This window comes from Tauraco erythrolophus, chromosome 3, assembly GCF_009769465.1.
Source record: "Tauraco erythrolophus isolate bTauEry1 chromosome 3, bTauEry1.pri, whole genome shotgun sequence".
In the NCBI taxonomy this organism is placed as follows: Eukaryota; Metazoa; Chordata; class Aves; order Musophagiformes; family Musophagidae; genus Tauraco; species Tauraco erythrolophus.
In genome coordinates this window covers 74,240,079-74,262,155 of record NC_141467.1, presented here as the reverse complement: position 1 = coordinate 74,262,155, position 22,077 = coordinate 74,240,079, and positions in this window count along the sequence as shown.

The window sequence follows — 22,077 nt, the reverse complement described above, 5'->3', positions numbered from 1 at the left end:
AGTAAAACATAGTGCTTAGATAATTATGCATAACATTTCTGTAGAGTAACTTAGGTTAGGAAAAAGACTAGATACAGAATGAATATTTCCTTATCCATTCCTCACGAATTGCGAAATGTGGTTGCTTAGCTGGTTGGATCAGCACTGTATTGTCAGTCTATCTATACTATGAACTAGCTGAGTTATTGAGACATCTGCTACTGATTGTGATAGAACCGAGATCTGGTCTAATTATACACAAATAAGACTTAGGTCTGATAACTTCCCATCTATGTACGACTTTATAAAGTCACTGGAAAAAAAAAGGTTTCCTGCTTATAAAATTCATTCATGAAGGGTTTCCCTTCCCCACTCCCTCCCCCTTCTCTTAAGATTTCACTTATTTTTTAAAAGTTTATAATCCCTTTCTAGGGATTTTGTTAGTGATGGGGAAAGTATTACAGAACTGGATTTGGGATGACACCAAAAGCAACACCTAAAACCATTAGATTAGTTTCAGTTGAGAGAAATTATTGTTCCTAAGTAATGTTTCAGGCCTCTTTTGAGAATATCTTGTCATCACACTTCATAGGAGCCAGAAAAAATCTCATTCAATAAATGCAGTGGTTGAATCAGGAGCAAGACCTGGAAATCTTATCCTGACTAAAGAGCATAGCACCATACAAGGGACACAGTACTCATTCCTAGCCCTAAAAGAAGAGAAAAACACCTATTCAATTCTGTCTTCATGTTTGGAAGGCTGAAATAATTTTGAAGATGAAATAACAAATGACAAGAATTTTTCCATAGAAAATTTTACTCATTTTTAAACCTCTTAATTTTACAAACACTTGGTAGATGGTCTTTCACCAAGTAAAATACTGGCTTTCATAAAGATTGTTTACTACATGATAAACTGACTGACCATTTCCCCATGCTGCTTGGGACCCTGCTATCTTGAGATTTTTCTCATCAGTCTGGTAATGAAGCTATGGAGAAGGACAGCAGGCAGACCACCTGCTACTGCACGGAGAGTGAGCAAGATTGAAAGATTACATTTCCCTTCTCTTGAGACAAACTTCTGATAATCTGCTTATACCCTCAATGCATCACTGTGTTTCTCTGAATCTCTTTCCCTTGTTTAGGATGAAAAAAATCTTATATGTATAAAAATATTTATAAACTAATATATATTTAAATATACAGTTTATATGGTACGTGTACATGTCTATGTAATGTTCTGAATAATTTTAAACTTGAATTTCCTTTATTATCTGTGCGTTTCACAAATCTACTCACATCACCACTGTGAAACTGAAAAAGATAATTTTCTTCTTTTTACAGATAGGCCGCTGAAGAACTGATGACTTGACTTGAGTTATTTCAGGACAATGTACAGACTGTAATAACCTGAGTAGGCTTCTGATTGCCCCCAAAGAGTTTAAATATTCAGAATCCTACTGGCTGCCTATATCAGGTCTAGAAATTAAACCCAGGTACATTAAGCCAAGCATCTTCCTCTTTCTGACACAACAGCTCCTAAGTGGAACTTAATAAAACCCATATGAAATTTTACTTGAGTAAAAGTTATTTTTATATTTATTTATCCTGGAATTGTAAATGTTTGTGAATATATGCAGAATCTGAGCTTACCTATGACAGAGCAATTAAAATACTTTTTAAAAAGGAAAACTCTCTATGTACACCTGGTTTTTAAATGATCATACAGCGGAGCAGAGTATATTTTATTTTGCCTTGCTTAAATGTGCAAATGAAGCCCTATATCCTTGTCATTCTATGAGAAAATAAGTGAATATGACATGCATCTAAGCAATTACATTTGTAAAACACCCTTACGTGTGAAAATAAGATAATAGCTAAGATTCATTACAATAGACTTGCTAGTCGTGGCCTCGTTTTGCATCTACATTTAATGATGGGATGACCTCATCAATTCTAATGACTCTACAATAGCTAAGGGTTATATTTTACCAGCATTTAATATAAGGTTTAATAAAATACATCCTTCATCTGCTTTGAAAGTGGACCATGAAACAAAGGTGAATTCCAGGCAATAAACAGAACCAACATGTCAGGTAGGTATATGCAACACTTTTCATCTGCACGAGCTTGTTGGTTTTGTCCAAAGATTTATTCCAGTTACCGTTACCTACTCCTGCAGTTGCAGAATACTGGTGAACTGGTGCTGTAGGCATTAAAGCTTCAGAGGACACTTTTTATTTTATATTAAAAGAGTGCTTTACTTATACTGAAGTATGTTTTTTTAATTTATGCAGATATTTTTCTGGAATGCTTATGCTGACTGTAGCATATAAGCTACCAATAACATCCTGACTGAGTACAAAATTAAATCTTGTTGTAACAAAGTCCAATGTGAAATAAAACATGCTGACCTATACCAAGGCTGAATTCGTTCTACTTTCTATTTATGAATGGAGAGGGAGATAAAAGTTACTGTGTAACCTGAACACCTAGATTTCCCTAATAGTTCATTGTGTTGATATATTTAAAGATTTTTTGAATAGGAATGGAAGAGCAATTAAATTTTCTTACTAGTTGGGTTTTTAAATAGATGTAGGAACAGTTTGTGTTCTCTGCTTTCTAGCATGTTCAGCTAGGTTTAGGTTGATAGATGTTCTTACGTGATCCATTTCTTGGTACTGAAGAGAATACGAATTAGTAGATCTTAGGGTTTATAGTCCACATATCATGTTTTCTACATTTTTCCTTTGTTACTTTAATCCTTTATTTGCACATTTATTGTTTTTGAGGGATATACATATGTATGTCAGATTTATAAAGTTGAGCATGTGAATTCTAACACAGTGGTAGGTATGTATGGCATTTTTCGCATATGCAAGCAATGTAAGCTTGGTGATGAAGTGACCCCACCTGGAATACTGTGTTCAGCTCTGGAGTCCCCAGCACAAGAAGGACATGGAGCTGCTGGAGCGAGTCCAGAGGAGCACCACGAAGATGATCTGAGGGCTGGAGCACCTCTGCTATGAAGACAGGCTGAGAGTTGGGACTGTTCAGCCTGGAGAAGAGAAGGCTCCGGGGTGTTCTTATAGCAGCCTTCCAGTACTTAAAGGGGGCCTACAGGAAAGCTGGAGAGGGACTTTTTACAAGAGTGTGTAGTGACAGGACAAGGGGAAATGGCTTTGAACTGGAAGAGGGTAGATTTAGATTAGATATAAGGATGCAATTTTTCACATTGAGGGTGGTGAGGCACTGGAACAGGTTGCCCAGAGAGGTTGTAGATGCCGCATCCCTGAAAGTGTTCAAGGCCAGGCTGGATGAGGCTTTGGGCAACCTGGTGTAGTGGAGGGTTTCCCTGCCCATGGCAGGGGGGTTGGAACTAGATGATCTTTGAGGTCTCTTCCAACTCTAACCATTCTATGATTCTATCATTCTAAGTCAATAGTGTACTATAGACCTACAGTTAAGTTATACAAGATACAGAAAGTAACAACCACTTAAATTTATTTTTTTTAAAAAGCAAAATTGTTGCCTGACCCCTTTCACTGCACGCACATGCATTATCTGTTACATCCACAGCAAATTCCCTGCAGGAGCTTTGCCTGCCTCCATTTGAGTATTAGTTGTCTGTGTTACAGTAGTGCCTAAAGGTTCATATGCAATTGTAACCCAAATTATTTCAGGTAAATTGAATTAAGTGTCTGTGAGATTGAAATCTCTGGTAGGAAAATGTTTCTGACACACTGCCTTATATACAGTGCTCAGTCCAGGACAGGTTTTGTGCTGATCTTCGTGCTGGGGTGTTTTCACCACCACTGGCATCTGCGTGATCCACCCGGGAAAAAGAATCTGGAAGGACAGGAACGTGTATAAGAGTGCAGGTGGGTGGGACACCAAACCGCCTGTGAGGATATTTCACCCCAGATTGATAATGCTGAAGAGGAAGATGACCATCAACTGAATTAAAAACTATCCAAGGAGTGCCAGAGACAGAGGCATCAGCCAAAACAAGAAAAACACAAGGATTTGTGGTGAGTGGGAGAAGAGAGAGCAGGGAAGCAGGGAGGATGGTGTGACCCTGTCAGATTTGACACCACAGCACCGTGGGCTCTGCCTGAACTTGGCAGCACAGCCCCTCCACGGGCACCCCCAGCTGCCACCTCCAGCTCACCCACATCCAGCACAGCACTCCTCTGTGACCTGCACCCTGGGGATGCGGGTTTACCTCCTGGCATCTCTCTCCCATCCCTGGGGGGTAGCCAGAGCAGGTGTGTGCGGGCAGGGGGTCCCACACACCCAGACAAGGAGAGACCTGCACCCCCCATGGCCTATGACTGGGAGGAGTGCCTCTTTGGGATTTTTACAAGGGTTTTTAGAAATGTATGTATATAACATTTTGCAGCTGTCTGGTAATGCGGCATATCCATTGCATTGTTGATATTGATCCTAAATTTATAGTTCACTGATTGTTGATTGATTATATGCTGATAATAAATCAGTAAACCACTTTCATCTTTGGATCTGTCTGAACTGGATATTTTTTCCCAGTGGCAATGTTCAAGCTACCTGGCTTAAGACTAGCTTGCATGAATCATCCTAGTTGTGGAAGTATCCCAGCTGCATTGCAGATATTTCTATTGAGAGGGACTAGAAATATAATTTCACCAAAATTAAAACAAAGCAAATATTTGCAATGTATGGTTATATTGATTGACATAAAATACGACATATAGAGACCAAAGTGTGGAAATACGTATTATAGAGAGTTTATTAGTATTTATGTAAGATGACTTTGGCAATTTGATTTGTTTCTTCAGACATAAGAAAGATAGATGGCCCATAATTACATTATATAGCCCTATGTGTCACACAAGCATTTGTACTTCCCCTCAATGAGGTTGGTATTCTGAAGACACTTGAGAATTATTGATGCAGAAATCCAGTTCAGTCTAACAGGCTTGTGCATCTGTACCTCCTTAAATATAAAAATTACAAAAATATATGCACCGTGCTAAAGGATTGATTTTATAAAAACATGTGATAAGAAATTCAAAGCAGATGGCTAAATTTGTGTATCTCTTGCAGTTCAGCCCTTGAAACTTATTGAGGATTTAGCCTAATGAAGACTGGTAGTGTCACATTGTCATGCTGCTCTTCTCTACTCTCTTATCATTGTTGGTTTTAACATTTTTATGACATACTAATTCTTGTACACTTGCCAGAATGTTCTTTTGAACTTTAAGTTGAAGAGATCCTGAAGTTGGCATCCTGACGAGTACAGTTTCACTCCAGCTTGTGGATACTACAGTAGAGCCACTGATGTAATGGAAAGAGAGGGGCAGAAGGAAAAGCTGTCATGTTTTAGTGCCTCCGTTAAAACACACTGCATTATTTACAATACTCTACTAATGTAATTTAGCTTGGAACATGATCAAAATTAAACTGTATGTTTTAAATAAAAACTTAGGTTTTGGTTATGTTCCAAACAAAACTACATTAGTAGGGTGCTGTAAATACTGCAGTGAATTTTAAAGCAGACGCTAAAGGATGATGGCTTTTTCTTCTGCTCCACTCTGAGCTCTGCTCCTCTCACCTCCTATGGCATTCTGGATTCTCCCAGTCTCAAGGTCACAGTCTGGATGAGAATAATGACATTTCAACAAGTTAATTGGTGACAAAAATGTTGTTAACAAGATGATTGAGGAAATTAGCTATGAAAAAGCTTTCTTTTGTTGTTTGAATTTTTGAATTCTAAAGGTGCAATCAGCAATGAATTGATGAGGAAGTGTTGCAACTTCTGAAAAAAAATCTCACCAGTACCACGGTCATCGCACATTTCAGGGAAATGGGAGACATAGTAATTTTCTCCTTCTCTTTGTAACTGCTTTTTCTTTATACCAGTAATAACACTCTGCCCATGCATCAGCTCTGGCCTTGTCATCTTTTCGTCACCATGCATATAAAGGAATCAGATTAATCGGGAAAAAATCAAAAGTTGGCAATGCTCTTTCAAAATTATTTCTTAGGCTTTTTTTTTTTTTTTTCTACAGGGTGTCAGGTGATTTCAATTGGAACTGACTGGATTTTTTTTTTTGTCAAATTGTTGGTTTTGAAAGTGCCAATTTGTGAAATCACAGCAAAAGACCACAGAAAGTAAAATAAAGAAGAGTGACATCAACATATTTATGTATTTCCCAGTACAGTCTGAAGGCTGATGATCAGGCAGTCACCTGTGTATGCAAGTATTTCAATATAAATAGTTTACCATCCTCATTCCTTCCTTTATCAGCTACATAGACCTGTGATGAGCTTTGTTTTCTATCTTCACTTCTGCATACCTTCTCTCTCCTTCTTTCTGTCTTCACCCACATGCTCCTCTGCGCTTACTCTCCTGTTGGTTTATGTGAAAACTTAGTAGCAATTCGTTTTGTGTTAATGAGGACATGTGCTGAAGATGAGAAATATACTGATACTGACTTTCTCTCATCACCTTGGGCAAGTATAATTTGGAATAATGGTTTTAAGTATTTAACTTTCTGAAGATTAGTAAAATTTGTAACTTAATTATTGAAAGGGTGTCCCTGAATATAATTATTTTTGCATTACCATTAGAGAAGAGGCTTACATTATTTTTTTCATCTCACTTCAATATGAAACAACTCTATCTTTTAAAAAATTGTTACTATACAACTGTTATATTGTACTTTTAAATTCAGTGAAATTGTGATTGAATTTATGGAAATTGTCAAAGTTGGTGTCAAAATGTGAAAATATTCTAATATATAGTCACTAGACTAATGGAAATTTTACTATAACACTTCAAAAATATATCTGTTAAAAACTTCATGCACAATGAAACCTCAATTTTAGATGGGTCTTAAAATATACAAAGTATGATGTTATTTCACTTAGTGCTTTATAACACCTAAGTAATAGAAAACAAAACAAAACAAATTTCTATCTATTCCCTAGTACTTCCTATTAGTAAATCAGAGTCTGCATTTACCTAAGCTATATCATTTCCCATCCTTTCCCTTCTCCTCTGACATCTCGTAGTATAAGTTCAATAAAAATCGGTCTGGATGTAAGGCAGTGAACATTAACAAAAAATTTGATTTAGCTCACTTATCTCAAAACCCTCCAAATTCTGACATTTCCTCAATTTCAAGTGGTATTCAGTTTGATGTTAACTTTATGAATTGCTTTGAAAGGTTGAATAAAAACTGTTTTTAGCAGAAGGTCACATTTCTTTTGTAGACATCCGATAATATTACAATAGTTACACTTCAGAAATAGTTTCTAAAGCAAATAGTTATGGTTGAAAGCAAGTGGCATAATCATTACACAAAAAAAACCCAAAAGATTTCTTTTTGCACATCATCTGATGGCCAGTCTCTTGATATAAATGCAAGACCTTAAGTAAAGGTTTGGAGATTAATTCAATCTAATAACCTAATCAAAATTATATTTGTGGGTTTTGGCAGTGGCACAGGGCGTTTTAGTATACTGGTGCTGGAGGCTGTGCAGCTCTTAACACGCAGAGTGAACAGTTACCTGCTACCAATAGAACACCCTGATCGATCTAAGCAAATGGGATACCTATAAATAACCACAGGGAGACTTGAAATTATCTTCTACCCCCAAAATTAGTGTATTTCAATGAAATATTATTAATATTTTGTCCTTCCTTTTATAATATGACCCACATACAAGTATATCCATAGACTAATGCTAAAGGCAAGAAAGATTAAAAAAAAAAAAAATGTAAGCCACTGCAACTCCTTTCAAGTAAAGGCCGTAGTAGGTAATAAATTGTCACATGTAGGTTTTTTCCATCAGTAAGAGCTGCTTTGTTCTGATTAACCTGCTATAGGTAGTAAAAATAAGGCAGTGACATGAAAAATGTGCATTATAAAGTCTACTGTTCTAGTACAGTTGTAACAAGTAGCACTTGAGTATTTATTTTCCTTTTTATATGCTTTGTGCTGAAACCAGAATCTTTTATACCTCCAGTAAAAAAAAAAAACTAAAACAAAACCAGAAATGAAATCAAAACCCCCAAACCAACACATGTTTAACTCTCTGTGTATACTCTGTGGAGAACAGACTGCAATCTGGTCATAAAAGATACAGCAGAACAGAGTAACTTCAGTGGTTAAAAATAATTCCTTTAAACAAGATGAATTATTTTGAGTTTAAGAACTCTGTTGGAAGCTAAAACAATAGACTCAGTAACTCAGTAGAAAAATAATTAAAATAACTGTCATTTACACAGACCTTTTTACTCGAACATGAAGGGTATTTTCCTCTCTGTCTGTTGCACTGTGCCAGTAGAGAAGAGCAGCTGGCACTGGTGCCTGTGGCAATCGCCAAAATGTGGTGGGGGGTGGCTGACAGTGCCTGCCGGTGTGGGTGGAGGGAACCAGCCACTGCAAGCTCCAGTGGCTGCTGCAGTAGATCTTGATGCTGGTTATTTGGAAACACTATCATTCTACCAAGTAGAGCCCAGCCAAGCCATCTTTGGGAAATCTATGTTCTAAAATCAGTCTTGTTTCCAAGAACTGTCTTTTCAGCTCAGACGTCTGTCTCATCTGAACATAGTTGACTACCCATGTTGAATAGGCAACTTATCTTTAAATTGGCTGTCATTCTGGAGTTTTTATTTTTTAAATAAATCAATTCCCTTGATAATTTCCATGCCTGGACTGTAATACATGGTTGATATGTGTGCATTTTTTTCGCACTTTGATTTTACATGGGAATAAAAGGGTTATTTCACTGTTAAATGATTATGAATTTTGCCAGTCTCTCATCATGGACTGAAGTGAATAGTAGTGAATATCATAGTGGTATGAGGGAGAAAAATAAAAATTGAGAGTAAGAAAGTAAGCATGCATATTTTAAAGACCATGGTTAATCTCAACCAACCTCAGCACTCTAAAAATTTGGCAGAGTCTCGATTTATTTGCCATGTCAAGTTAATGGAGAGAATCTCTAGGCACTTCTGGAAGATATATATATTTACTATCCTGAGATGAAATGACTCATTCTTTGGAATTGCGTCTTTCCTCTCTTGTCTATAAAGACAGACTAAACTGCTAACTTAAATTAGATCAAATTTTGGATAGCCAGATGGTGAGATAAATCCCATCCTATGAGTGGTAATATTAGCAGATATACATTGACATGTAAATAGCCACTCTAGCTTTAAATTATTTGCTATCAGGACTATTTTACGCTTCCTTCATGCTAGCTTAAACAGTTCATTTCTAATAAAATGGATAACAAACATAAATAAACTGCTACAAAGTTTTTTTATTCCATTTAATAGCACATATAACACCTGCCATTTTGAATAAGGGTTGTCACATATTGTTTCTCTCATAAGTAAGTTATTTAACAATCCCTCGACTTTCCAACATGAAAGCTTGACTCTAGCAAGTAGGATGATAGTAAATATCATATCAACATTGTAAGTGATATCAAAGTAAGAAAAAGCTTATCAACATATGCAAATATAGTGACTCCAAATTGTTCACTGCAGTAAAGATATCCCTGCTCTCTATAATAAACCTCAAGAAGAAAGTTGCCTTGTTTGTGCAATTGGAAATACAGTTTTCCCCCTATGCGCATAAGTAACTCAGTGACAAGGGGTTCCCTTTTACTAACTTCTCTGAATGTTTCTTTTATTTAAATTGGATACTGCAAAAAGGCTATTGTGACTAAAAGCTTCATTAAAAATTACGTAAGCAACCACATAAAACATAAGCATAAATTTAGTACTAAAACTTGCATGCTAAACAGGAGAGGGGTATGGGATGACCTTGACCCTAGACCAGATGGTATGCACTGGCTTACAGCCACACTGATTAGGTCTGGTTATCTTTTTAGTGAACTGGTTGCATCCACAATACAAGAATTGTTCTGGGGTCTTCTCTGTGACCCCCACATATAATTTAGATGGTTTAGACATGTTTTCCTCTGCTCAAATTATTTGAAGAAATGCAAACTCTATATTGCAAATTGTGAAGAGTGCTCTGTGCAATGGCAGGAAAACAGGTGGAACATTTGGATGTGTAAACTCTGCTATGTGATCTGGAGGGAGCCAAACCTGGCTCAGTCTGCTCTTTAGATTGATTCATGCTGAAAATCTTCCAATAAATGTTCATGTTTCATCACAGAGAGTGCAAGCTGAAGTGGTCTAAAACAGAGCTAGCAGTTCAGCAGCATGAGCTGTCAAAAGCTCAAATTATTCATTGCCTTTTTTGTCTTTAGCAGCGGAAACATACTTAGTTCAGTTCTCCTAGTGCTTAGAGAAACAAACATTCATTGGTCTATGAAATTTCGGAGTCGGCTTCCACTTGGTGCTTGGGACTTCACCATCACAAGGAGAAAATGAGACAAGTCTGAACAGATTCCTGGTTCTTGCTCAGCATCCCACTTCTCTCTGACGGTTCCTGGACAATGTCTATGTGTATTAAAAAAAACCACCAAAACAACCCAAAAAACCCAACAACACTTTCCCTGTGGGCTACACAACATTCTCAGTAAAAGCAGATTTCTAGCTCTCAAGTTTACACAGCATTTTTAACGAACTTTGATTATAAGTTAGCCAAAACCACCATGAAAAGATAGAAATGTTACATACAATTTTTAACCAGAATGCAATACTTAAATTACCTACAATGTCATTTAAAAGAATATCTTTTACCTAGCATTGGGTAACCTGTTGACATAAGCTGTTAAGCTGCTACTGTTTGACATTTATCATACAATTATGTCCAAAACTAAGTTTGCTTTATTTTAATTCATACTTAGATCACCTAAAATGACAGCTACTGTTCAATTTTAAAACAAACATTGTCATTAAAAGTACATTGACTTTTCTTAATGCAAGCAAATTCCAACAGATAGCTCAAATAACTTCAGTGGAAACATATTCAGTCATATGTGCCTACATTTAGAAGGTCTTAGATAAAATAATTTTTAGTTCTGCCTTCAAAATGATAACTTCTTTTCAAGGTCTGAGTCATGCTTGCAGGTAGGTTTTTCTTGCTCAAACGAATGTGGAAGGATTTGTTTCAAAACAGACACATAAATTAAAACCATACATGTAGATTCATATATGCATACACGTCTTCTTGATATTTAATTTCTCACTAGAATCACTGTTTAGGCAACTGAATTGAGATCTTGATCAACACAGGTAATGGAGCCAAGAGATAGCTTTGGCTAACCAGCCAGGTTGGCCTTAAATTATTTTTCTTCTCTTTCACATTCTTAAGTTGTTTGACAGTAAAATCATGCAGTCTAAAAATCAAAATATAATTCCAATAAGACTATAGTGAGAATGAAATTAAATGGAAGAAAATGTTTTTTCTTAGCCATTCATCGAAGCTGTTGGTGTTCGATCAGGAATAAGTTTAATAAAACATTTTTATTTCATATTTTATTTCTGTTTAAACTGTATTCTCCATAGAAATATTATTTATCATAAAATTTCGCTTGAGAAAATCTGGAACGAAATTTTGACAAAAATAGTTTTAAAACTCCCTTAAACACAGAAATAATCTAGCAATTAGGACTGAAAGTAGAAATGTGGCACAGGCCATTTCATATGCTGTTGTTCAAACACTGAATAAGAAGCTAAACACATTTTTTTTTTTTTTACCTTGGAATGTACAACAGAGATCTAAGAAATAATTTCTGATATAAAGAAGTGATATGAGGAATGATTTTGTATTTTTCTTCAGAATGCAAGAGCTAATTAAATAATTAGGTAGCAAATTTTAAACAAAGGAAAATAGAATCCATTTTGATACAATTTTTAATGAAACTGTGAAACTCTTCACCAAAAGATCTTTTTGATACCGGCAGTATAAATTGATTCAAAATGGTTTTAGAGATATTCAATGAAGAGGATGTAATAATAGCTGCAAAACATGGTTGGCTGAGTGCAATTTTCAGATCATGAAATTTGGCTAGTGAACAGAGGGTATACCAAGAGAAGTCTTAAGCTACACCTGGCCTTGCTTTTATGCTTGTCTTATATGGTACAACATTAAGTCAGACATGCAACACTGAGGTAGATGGAGCTGTAGTTTGATTTGTTGTGGAACCTCTGTTAGTCAAACTATTGAATAATTCTCACTAAAAGATGGGATTTTATGTTCCCAGTCTATTTTCTGCATTTAAGACTATAATGCAGATTACTGAGGAACTCCTGAAATTATTCATATAATTGGGGAAGAAAGCCAAGAATAATAAAATAATAAAAATCAGATTGCCAAAATGGAGAAGAGATAAAATCATGGTGAATTATTTTAAAAATCATGAAGAAGTAGAAGTGCTTTGTGCCTGGCTATGTCCTAAAATAAGGCATGGTATACCTAGATAGAGGTATATTACAGTAACAGGTCAAAGGAATATGTACCTGTTCATCTCATACAATAACGACTTGATTCATGGAGTGGCTTCAACACTGAAGTTACTTTGCTCCATACAGAAAATAAAATGAGGGCAAGGCCATCACCAACCTTGGAATTTGAAGCCCGAATTTGATTGTATCACACAACCATATTAATAACTCAGGTGGTGGATCTAATGTCTTTAATGTTCCTGATTCTGAAGTGGGTTGAGAAGTAAGATCTTCCACTGACATTGGCATTTGTTGTAATAATGGAACACCAACAGAACTGAGATGTATACTAGTAGCTGAAAAGAAAATTATGTTTTTAGAAATAAGAAATATTTTATGACACATAAACCGACCTCAAAAGTTATTACTATCATTGCATCAACATTATAAATATTAATTATACTGCTCAGCCCTTGATGTGTTAAAAATCAAGAGAGAAATATGATGGTCTTGATTTTTCAGCAAAGGTCAGTCCTTTTGTAGTAAAATATTCCCTGCTACTGGAAAGCTTGGAATAGTTGACATCAGTAACATTGACGTCAGCAGGGAATTTACCCAAGGATTCCAGGGTTCATCTCCTAGTCAGAGTTCAGTGACCTCCTGAAGTGACTAACACCAATTAAGGACCTTTCACTTTAGATTTTTACATTTCAGAAAAGATTACCTCTATTATAAAAGTGATAGCTTAACTGTTATTAATAAAATGCTTTTACACAGTCTTCAGTAGAACAAATCACGTGAAGAACGTCTTAAAAGTGATGGTGACTTAATTGGAAATTACTTATCCCTCAATAGAAAAATAGGAACTACTTCCCTGCTCTTTGCTCCTTTTGTTGAATACAAAGTACTAACCTTCATTTTAAACACTTCTGCACATCATCTGAGATAGTTTGGTCCTCACTCAACTTTCCTCATGTCTATGTATTTAAAATTTTCCATTATGTAAGAATATATCTATGCTGCTCAGTACCATGTGGAGAGAGGAGATATTTCTAAATCATTCATCTTGAGTACCAGAAACTGCCTAAATATGTTAGCTAGTCAATGTTTTAATAAGATTTTTTTTCGAGAATTCAGAATAAGTGTATAAATACAATCTACTTTATTACTTTTTGTATTATGTGATCAATTAGGCTTTACGAAGTCAAGATTAGCTAGTATTTATCAATAATTCAAGTACTGCTAAATAAATGAGATAATGAGGTTTGAACATCTGGCCTAAAATGTAAAATGCACTAAATATCAAACTTTAGTTTTATTTTTTTGTTGTTGATGAAGAGACTTGGGAAAAAAGATTGCCTTTTTTTTACTGGACTGTAAATGCAGATGAAAGAGTTCAAAATAAACTCAAATAAACCAGGCGATTTTTCTGAGATTTGTAAATCCAGCTCTACATAGCCAATAAATGTATGTAAGATATGTAAGATAAAATTTCAATATTTTGTATTGGGGGTGTTAACGATCCCAATTCAGTCATGCAAGCTTTTCTGATGACAAAGTATTAAACAATTGGCTTAAAATTCACGTCATTAGAAACATATGCTGCAATCAGACATTTCCTGTTCACGAATATACATATAATTAAAGAGAGAAAATGCATATTTGTCAGCTGCCAGATGTGCTATTTGCTTATACAGTGCATACTGTAGACAGGGTGAGAAGGATAAGACATGTTATTTTGTCTTTTTACAAACTCTCATTTTTAAGAGTTTTGAAAGCAGTTGTCTTCATAACGACAATCATCTCAGAGCTGAAAGAATACGCAATTCTGTATCCTCTAGTGGCTTACTTGATTATGCTTTAAGTGCTATGCAATATCATCTTTGCCATTATTTTGCAAAGAAATACATAAGGGATTGTGGCCATGAAGCACAGCCCCTTCACCGAGGAGAAATGCAGTTCACTGCAGATCAGATAGGCACAGAATAAGAGTAGAATATGTAGCAACATTAGACACAGCACTTGTCGATATTGTCGGAAGCAAAGTGAACTCTTTTTACTACAAAGGAGGTCAGATTGTAAGATATAACAGGGACCTTTTAAAATGTGATCTCACTGATCTGAAATGTAAAGTCATTGCACTCTCCTGATTTTGTTGTGACTGTGAATACATCTCATAAGCTTTCAGTTTGGAAATTCAGACTGAAATTTCTTGAAGGATATGGTTGCTGCCTCTAACTATGTGTTTTCTTTGCATCTTTAGTAAAGTCTTCAGTGAGATAACTTGAGAGACTAACCTCAGTTATTAATTTGCAGCCTGAAAGAACTTCATATTATCTTCCATCTCCTTGTAGTCTTCTTTAATCATTGGACTGAGTGTGGAAATATCACTATCAGCAGCAGTTAACATAGTCGTCCTATTACACCCACATTTAGTCACACACTATCAGCAGTTAACATAGATGTCCTGTTGCACCCACATTTAGTCACACACTACCATCTCCTCCCAACACGGCAGCCCAGAGGTGAAATACACAGCTAAAAAGGAAACACTTCTCAAAGTTTAGAGACATTCAAACCTTCTCAGAACTTGAAACAATTCCCTTAAAAGGACATTTGAAGTTTGAACACCCACCTAGATAGCTAAATATGCACATCAATGTCTTGACTAAGCAGAAGCAGGGTTAAACTTTGCTTCATAAAAGCAGCAGTGCTTTACCCTAGGAATGTAAAAGCTGCAGGGAACACGATGCATTTCATGCTGATGCAGATCAAATATGACAAAACAGAAGTTTGTCATGTTCTAGACACAAAAAAAAAAAAAAAAGAGAGAAAAAAGAAATAGAAAAAAGAAAAGGCCTTTTTCTTTCTTTCTTGAAAACCAAATTTCTCTGTTAAAATTTTTCTTTATAAATAATTTCTCTGAAAATTATGTGCACTTCAAAACATGAGTTTATAATGGAAAAGCACATTCAGATGTAATTTCAATGCTAGACTCCTAAATAAGAATTCACAAGAGCATATAATGGAATTTACTAGATAAACTAGGTCCAATATTTTGGGAAGACAATATTTAAAAAAAAAAAAAATCCCAACAAAATGCAATTACTTGACGATAAGTATTTGTTGAAAACATTTAAATTTGGTGATGGAGAAATAACCTCATGATAGTTTGTGTTAGTTTGAGAACAAGATCTGAAAGCCACTGGAAGACATTTCAATTGCTATAGAAATGTCCTTTCCCTCCTTTACTCTAATACTATTTGCACTAGAGTAGGCTGTGGACTTGCAGCTGTCTGGGGGCAAAGCCACTGTGATGAGCGATTATGATCCTCTTGGAAACTATAGTAAGGCACATGGGAAAAATAGGAGGTGATTGGTGACAGCCAACGTGGCTTCACTAAGGGCAAACTGTGTCTGACAAATTTGGTAGCCTTCTATGATGGGGTCACAGTGTTTGTGGATTAGGGAAGAGCAACTGATGTCATCTACCGGGACTTGTCCAAAGCATTGTATGCTGTCCTGCACTACATCCTTGTCTCTGTATTGGCGAGACATGGATTTGACGCATGGATCACTTGATAGATAAGGAATTGGCTGGTTGGTCGCACTCAAAGAATTGCAGTCAACAACTTGATGTCCAAGTGGAGGACAGTGACGAGTGGTGTTCCTCGGTGGTTAGTACTGGGGCCGGTGCCATTTAACAACTTTGTTGGCGACATGGGCAGTGGAATTGAGTGCACCCTCAGTAAGTTTGCAGATGACACCAAGCTGTGTGGTGTTGTGGACATGCTGGAGGGAAGGGATGCCACCCAGAAGGACCTTGACAGGCTGGAGGGGTGAGTCCTTGCATTCCACTGCACTTGCACTCACTCCAGTTGCTGCACCATGAACATACGGGCCCTCTCACCCGTGGTCTGGCTTCTGTTGCTGCACTCAGATCCCCATACACACAGAGACACACTGAACAGAGAGCCTCACCCAGGAAAAGTTTAGAGAGGAATTTGATAAGAGGATAGAGACAGGGCATAGCCAGAGAAGCGTATTGACCAGCCAACTATTTACATGTGATCGTCCCTTTTCATGCCTTTACTCTTCTATTTCCCATACTTGCTCCTCCTCAAAACACCTAAATCTCTCTCTTTTCCCACCTTTAGTTCCTCCCCTAAGTGTGCCATAATAAATCCTGTTTAATCTCAAAATACTCCTCATCTGCATCACATCATGTGTATCACCTTCAGGTTTCAAACCCTGCTTAGTGCCAAAGGTGATCTGAAGAGCTGCTTTTGAAGACTCATTGTGATGGGTTTCATGCCTGGACACTGGGACTTGAGGTTCCTCTGGGGTAGCTTTAGGAGGGGCCCAGACAAGCTGTTTGCTTCTCCAGTCCTTAATTTCAGTTTCTGCTTGCCCCTGTGTCCGGTGATGGGCCTGGGAATATCCCAGCACGATATTATTTGGGCTACCCCCCCTTCCCCCTCCCTTGTCTCTGTGCTCCTTTGTGAGTGTGTGTGTGCTGATGAGCTTTTATCACAAAGTCTATCTCCCTTTGACTCAAATGACCCTACTTGGGACAATTGGGTTCCTTTCCTGTCTTTGCGAATTTGAACCTAGTTTCCAAAATTTCCACCCTTTCTTTCCAAGTATTGCTCTTTCTTATCTGTTTTCTGAGGGGGGTTTGTTTATTTGTTTGGTAGGTTGGTTGGCTTTTTCCCCCCTCAGATATTTTGGTGTTAGTAAACTCTGGAAGTCAGCAACTGTGTTTATTCATTTCCATTACTCTTTTATCTCTCTTTTATTTTTTAACTAAACTGACTTCATAAATTAAACAGGAATTCATGAAGATTTTGGGCTGTTCCAGAATTCCCTCTTTCATGGAATCATTTATTCATTGAGAAAACCAATAAATAAATCCTGCCATGTTTTATTTAGCAGGATAAACCTGTCTAGCTTTTTTTGGCAAATTTATAACAGGATTATAAAAAATAATCTGCACTTTTAAGTTCATTGTATATCTAATTAGCTCTTACAGAAGTTAGATTTTTAAGTTTTAATGAAGGTAAAATTATCTTTTTCTTGTTAATTGATGTTATAGAGTGAAAATATAACTAACCAAAATATTATCATACCACAGTACAAGGTCTGCCAGCCCTATTCCTTCTCTTATTAGTCAGGAGAATAGTCCTTTCATGTTATGAAAATTTTTGAATGACTCTGAAGTGGAAGATTATGTCTATAATCCCTCCAAATTCCAGAAAAGCATTTAATCATATGCAGGATTCCATTTGTTTTCAGAAAGGTTAACATTAACCTAACTTCATCATAACATTAAGTGCAGCATTAAATCATGCACGCATTTTACATTAGACGTGCTTAAAAGTTAAGCTGTATAGAGATGAGCTGCTAGGACATAGCCTCAACTTTGTAGTATCAATTATCTTATACAGTCAGTGCAGATGTGGGAAGTGAGGTTCATAACTTTAACTAGTTGTGATTTAATTAACCTTTCACATATAGTTTATTTTAATGTGAACTATTCTCTTTAATTAAGATACTGCTCAGGAAATTTCTGCAGGAAGACTTTTGCTAGTGGTAAGCTAGCAATTGCACACAAATATTTTTAAGTAAAGGAAACATCAGGATATGATTCACTCACATGACAGAATTGTTAAAATTTAAATACTCATATTGCTCATTTGCAAGGGTTCAGTATGATGGTATAAAGGATTAACGGACAGAAAATTTACAGCTAGTGTTTTAAGATAAACCTAATCAGTCTTCACAGAACACAGTAAAATAAAATATTCATCTATATTTAAATAACACATAAAAATATTTCATGTCTATTTTTTTCTGGTCTCTCCTTGTGCATAAATACAGAAATGACAATATGCAATAAAATAAGTTTATAATTACTTTTAATTGTTCCATTTTCATGGTTACTTACCTTTATTTCAGTTTAAAATACAAGTTTAAAATATGTTCAAAACAAATTAATATTTGATCTTATACTGAAGGGCAGTCTTTGTAATAACTGAAAGAAATTTCATTCACAAATATGAAGGAAAGGGGCATTAGAAAGATTATGGTGTGTGTGTACAGTAAAGAACACATTTATCCTCTTAAAGTATTACAGTTCTTATGCTTACCTTAATTTCTGGTAAGGATCTCTCATAACATCCAAGGAATTACCCTAAGAAAACAAAGTTCAGAACACTCAGGGGATCAGTGCACACTTGTTAGTCAGATCTGGAAATAGAGCTTAACATTTCCAATTTATTTTAAAGTAGGTTTCAGAGTTCGACTGAAAATGTATTCTGTATTATTTTAACAGTTTAATGCTGTTTAATGTCTCTTTCCAATGTAAAACCAATGAAGGAAAATCTTTGAAATCAGAACATTCATAACTGAATTCAAGAACCAATAGAAAGAAAGATAAAAGTTCAAAATCTTCTGATATTCATGGATTGTTTTCTGGTTTTATCCATGAGTAGTGACCTGCATTTATTCCTAGGTGCTACTGTGTGTAATTGGCAACTGTGGTTAATAGAAAAATATCACAAAGAGCTATGCAAGAACACAGGAGGCTGTGATAGCCATGAATCTCAGGATCTACCAGAATGAACTGAATAACAAATAATAACAAAATAATTTTCTGAGGCCAGCTATGTACCAGACATGAAACTATTATATGTGCTGGGTTTATGTGTTGGGATTTTGGTATCATGGAAGTAGCTGTGGAGATGGCCCCTGTAAGTAGCTGTGAAAAGTTTCCCTGTCTCCAAAACCTGTCGGACTGGCCTCTGGCCAGGTCGGATCCCCATCGCCTCTGGTAGGGCTGAGCCAATCAGCACCTCTGCGAATGCCCTATTTAAGATGGGGACAAAGGAGCCCAAACTGGGGCTGGACCTACAGCAAAGACATGGAGGAGGTGGGGGGCTGGCCCCCAGCCTCCCAAACTAGTGACTGTCCACGCTGAGCCACCACTACATGACTGGAGATGGCCACAGTGGTGCAGTTTGGAGAGCTCCGGAGCACTCCACTCCCAGGGCACTTGCTGGGTGAAGTTTGTCGTGCCAGGACCGCTGAGGTTCATCAGGCTGATCGGGCCCAGTGCAGCTGCAGCAGAGAGAGGACTAAGATCTGAGAGAAATGGCCACACAGACACTGGGTCAGTGAAGACGGAGCGGGAGGAGATGTGCTGGAGCTGGGATTCCCCTGCAGCCCGTGGTGAGACGGCAGCAGCCCCCCTGCAGCCTGCGGAGATTAATGGTGGAGCAGAGACCCACCCACAGCCTGTGGGTCACAGGGGCAGAGATGGGTCACACTGGGGCAGAGATGCCTGTGCCTGAGGGAAGTCGTAGATTGCCGTAGAACCCCATACTGCTGGAAACTGACGATGAGGTGGAGAGGCATCTAAGCCCATGGAGAACCCCATGCCAGAGCGGGTGGCAGCACCCTAAGAAGCCGTGACTCTGTGGGGAAGAAGCCCATGCTGGAGTAATCTGATGGGTAAGGATTGCATCCTGTAGGAAGGACGCAATTGGTGAAGTCTGTGGACTGTCCTTTGAGGAGAAGATCCACTGGAGCAGGGGAAAAGAGTGTAAGGAGTCCTCCCCCTTTAAGAAAGGAGTTGCAGAAATGTGCAACGAACTGACCTGCAACCCCCCATTCCCTGTCCCCCTGATGGGGGAGGAGGTAGAGCCTTGAAGAAGGGAGGGGTGGGAGAAAGGTGCTTTTAAGATCTGGCTTTATTTCTTGTTTCTTGTTTTGCCCGGGGCCGTGGTTGATGGATGATCCCTCCCTGTTCTTATCTTGACCCTCAGGCCTTTTGTTCAATCTTTTCCTCTCACCTCACTGAGGGGGAGAAGTGAGTGAGTGACCTTGGGTGGTTCAGCTACCAGCTGGGCTAAAACACAGCAGTATATAATTTATTTAGTTTTTTTGTTCTGTCCTATCCCACTCCATTTTACTTGCCTTATTCTGTTAAAATAATTGGTTGCTATAGACAAAAGAGTTAAAGCAGAGCTGCTTTGGTAAATCCTGTGTTAGGCATCCAGTATGATGCTTTATCTGTTCTATTCCGTTGAAGAAGAAGACACTGAGTAATCTTGACGTCTCTGCTTAAATGCAAAGAAGATTTGTTCTGCATTACTGTCATTTCACTACGACGTGTTTTCATCAGTAACTTTGGGGTACTTTTTGGCAAATTAAACAGACCTAAAAAAATGTGGGTTTGCACGTCTATTTTAATTTTGATTGTATTTCTTTTGCTACAAAGCTATGTATTACCTAGAGAATTCATTTGTCATGTACTCTTATCTTCAGTCTTTCGCATACAAGTCAACACTTTTTTCATAACACTTTCACAGCAGAGTTCAGGGATACATCAGCAAGTTTGCAGATGACACCAAGCTGTGTGATGCGGTTGACATGCTGGAGGAAAGGAATGCCATCCAGAGAGACCTTGACAGACTTGAGAGGTGGGTCCGTGCAAACCTCGTGAAGTTCCACAAGTCAAAGTACAAGGTCCTTCACATGGGTAGGAGCAATCCCAAGCAAAAATACAGGCTGCACAGAGAACGGATTGAGAGCGGCTCTGAAGAGAAGGACTTGAGAGTGCTGGTGGATGAGAAGCTCGACATGAGCCGGCAATGTGCATTGGCAGCCCTGAAAGCCAACCATATCCTGGGCTGCATCCAAAGAAGCGTGGCCGGCAGGTCGAGGGAGGTGATTCTGCCCCTCTGCTCTGCTCTCGTGGGACCCCACCTGGAATACTGCATTCAGCTCTGGAGTCCCCAACACAAGAAGGACATGGAGCTGCTGAAGCGAGTCCAGAGGAGGGCCACAAACATGATCCGAGGGCTAGTGCACCTTTCCTATGAAGACAGGCTGAGAGAGTTGGGGTTGTTCAGCCTGGAGAAGAGAAGGCTCTGGGGAGATCTTCTAGCAGCCTTCCAGTACCTAAAGGGGGCCTACAAGAAAGCTGGAGAGGGGCTTTTTACAAGAGCATGTAGTGATAGGACAAAGGGTGATGGTCTTAAATTGAAAAAGGGTAGATTTTGATTAAATCTAAGGAAGAAATTTTTCCCTCTGAGGGTAATGAGTCACTGGAATCTAGATTTAGATTAGATATAAGGAAGAAGTTTTTCAATCTGAGGGTGGTAAGGCACTGGAACAGATTTCCCAGAGATGTAGTGGATGCCCCATCCCTGGAAGTGTTTAAGGCCAGTTTGGATGAGTCTTTGAGCAACCTGATCTAGTGGAAGATGGCCCTGGCCATGGCAGGGGGATTGGAACTAGATGATCTTTAAGGTCCCTTCCAACCCAAACCATTCTATGATTCTATGATTCTATGATTCTGTGATTGATTCTATAATTCTGTGATACCCTTCTCTCACTCTTATAAAAGACTATTGAACACCCTTCAGCATTGCAGTGGACATGTTGTGTTCTGTCCTGCATGGTTAAATGCTACAGAACAGTTGACTTTAACGTTCTTCTATCATTCCATTCAGACAAACAGCTTTAAATATGTCAGCAGATGTTTATAGATTAGATGACTCAAAAGGAATTGAATCGATCCAGTAGCGCTGGTAGTTTAAAAATATATAAAGTACACTTCTATTGTAACTAGTTACTCCAAAATGTTGCGGTGTAGTCAAAGAATTCTGTGTTTTTGAACTGGCTTGCTGACAATATTAAATGTAAACTCCTGTGATATTATTAAATTTACTTTT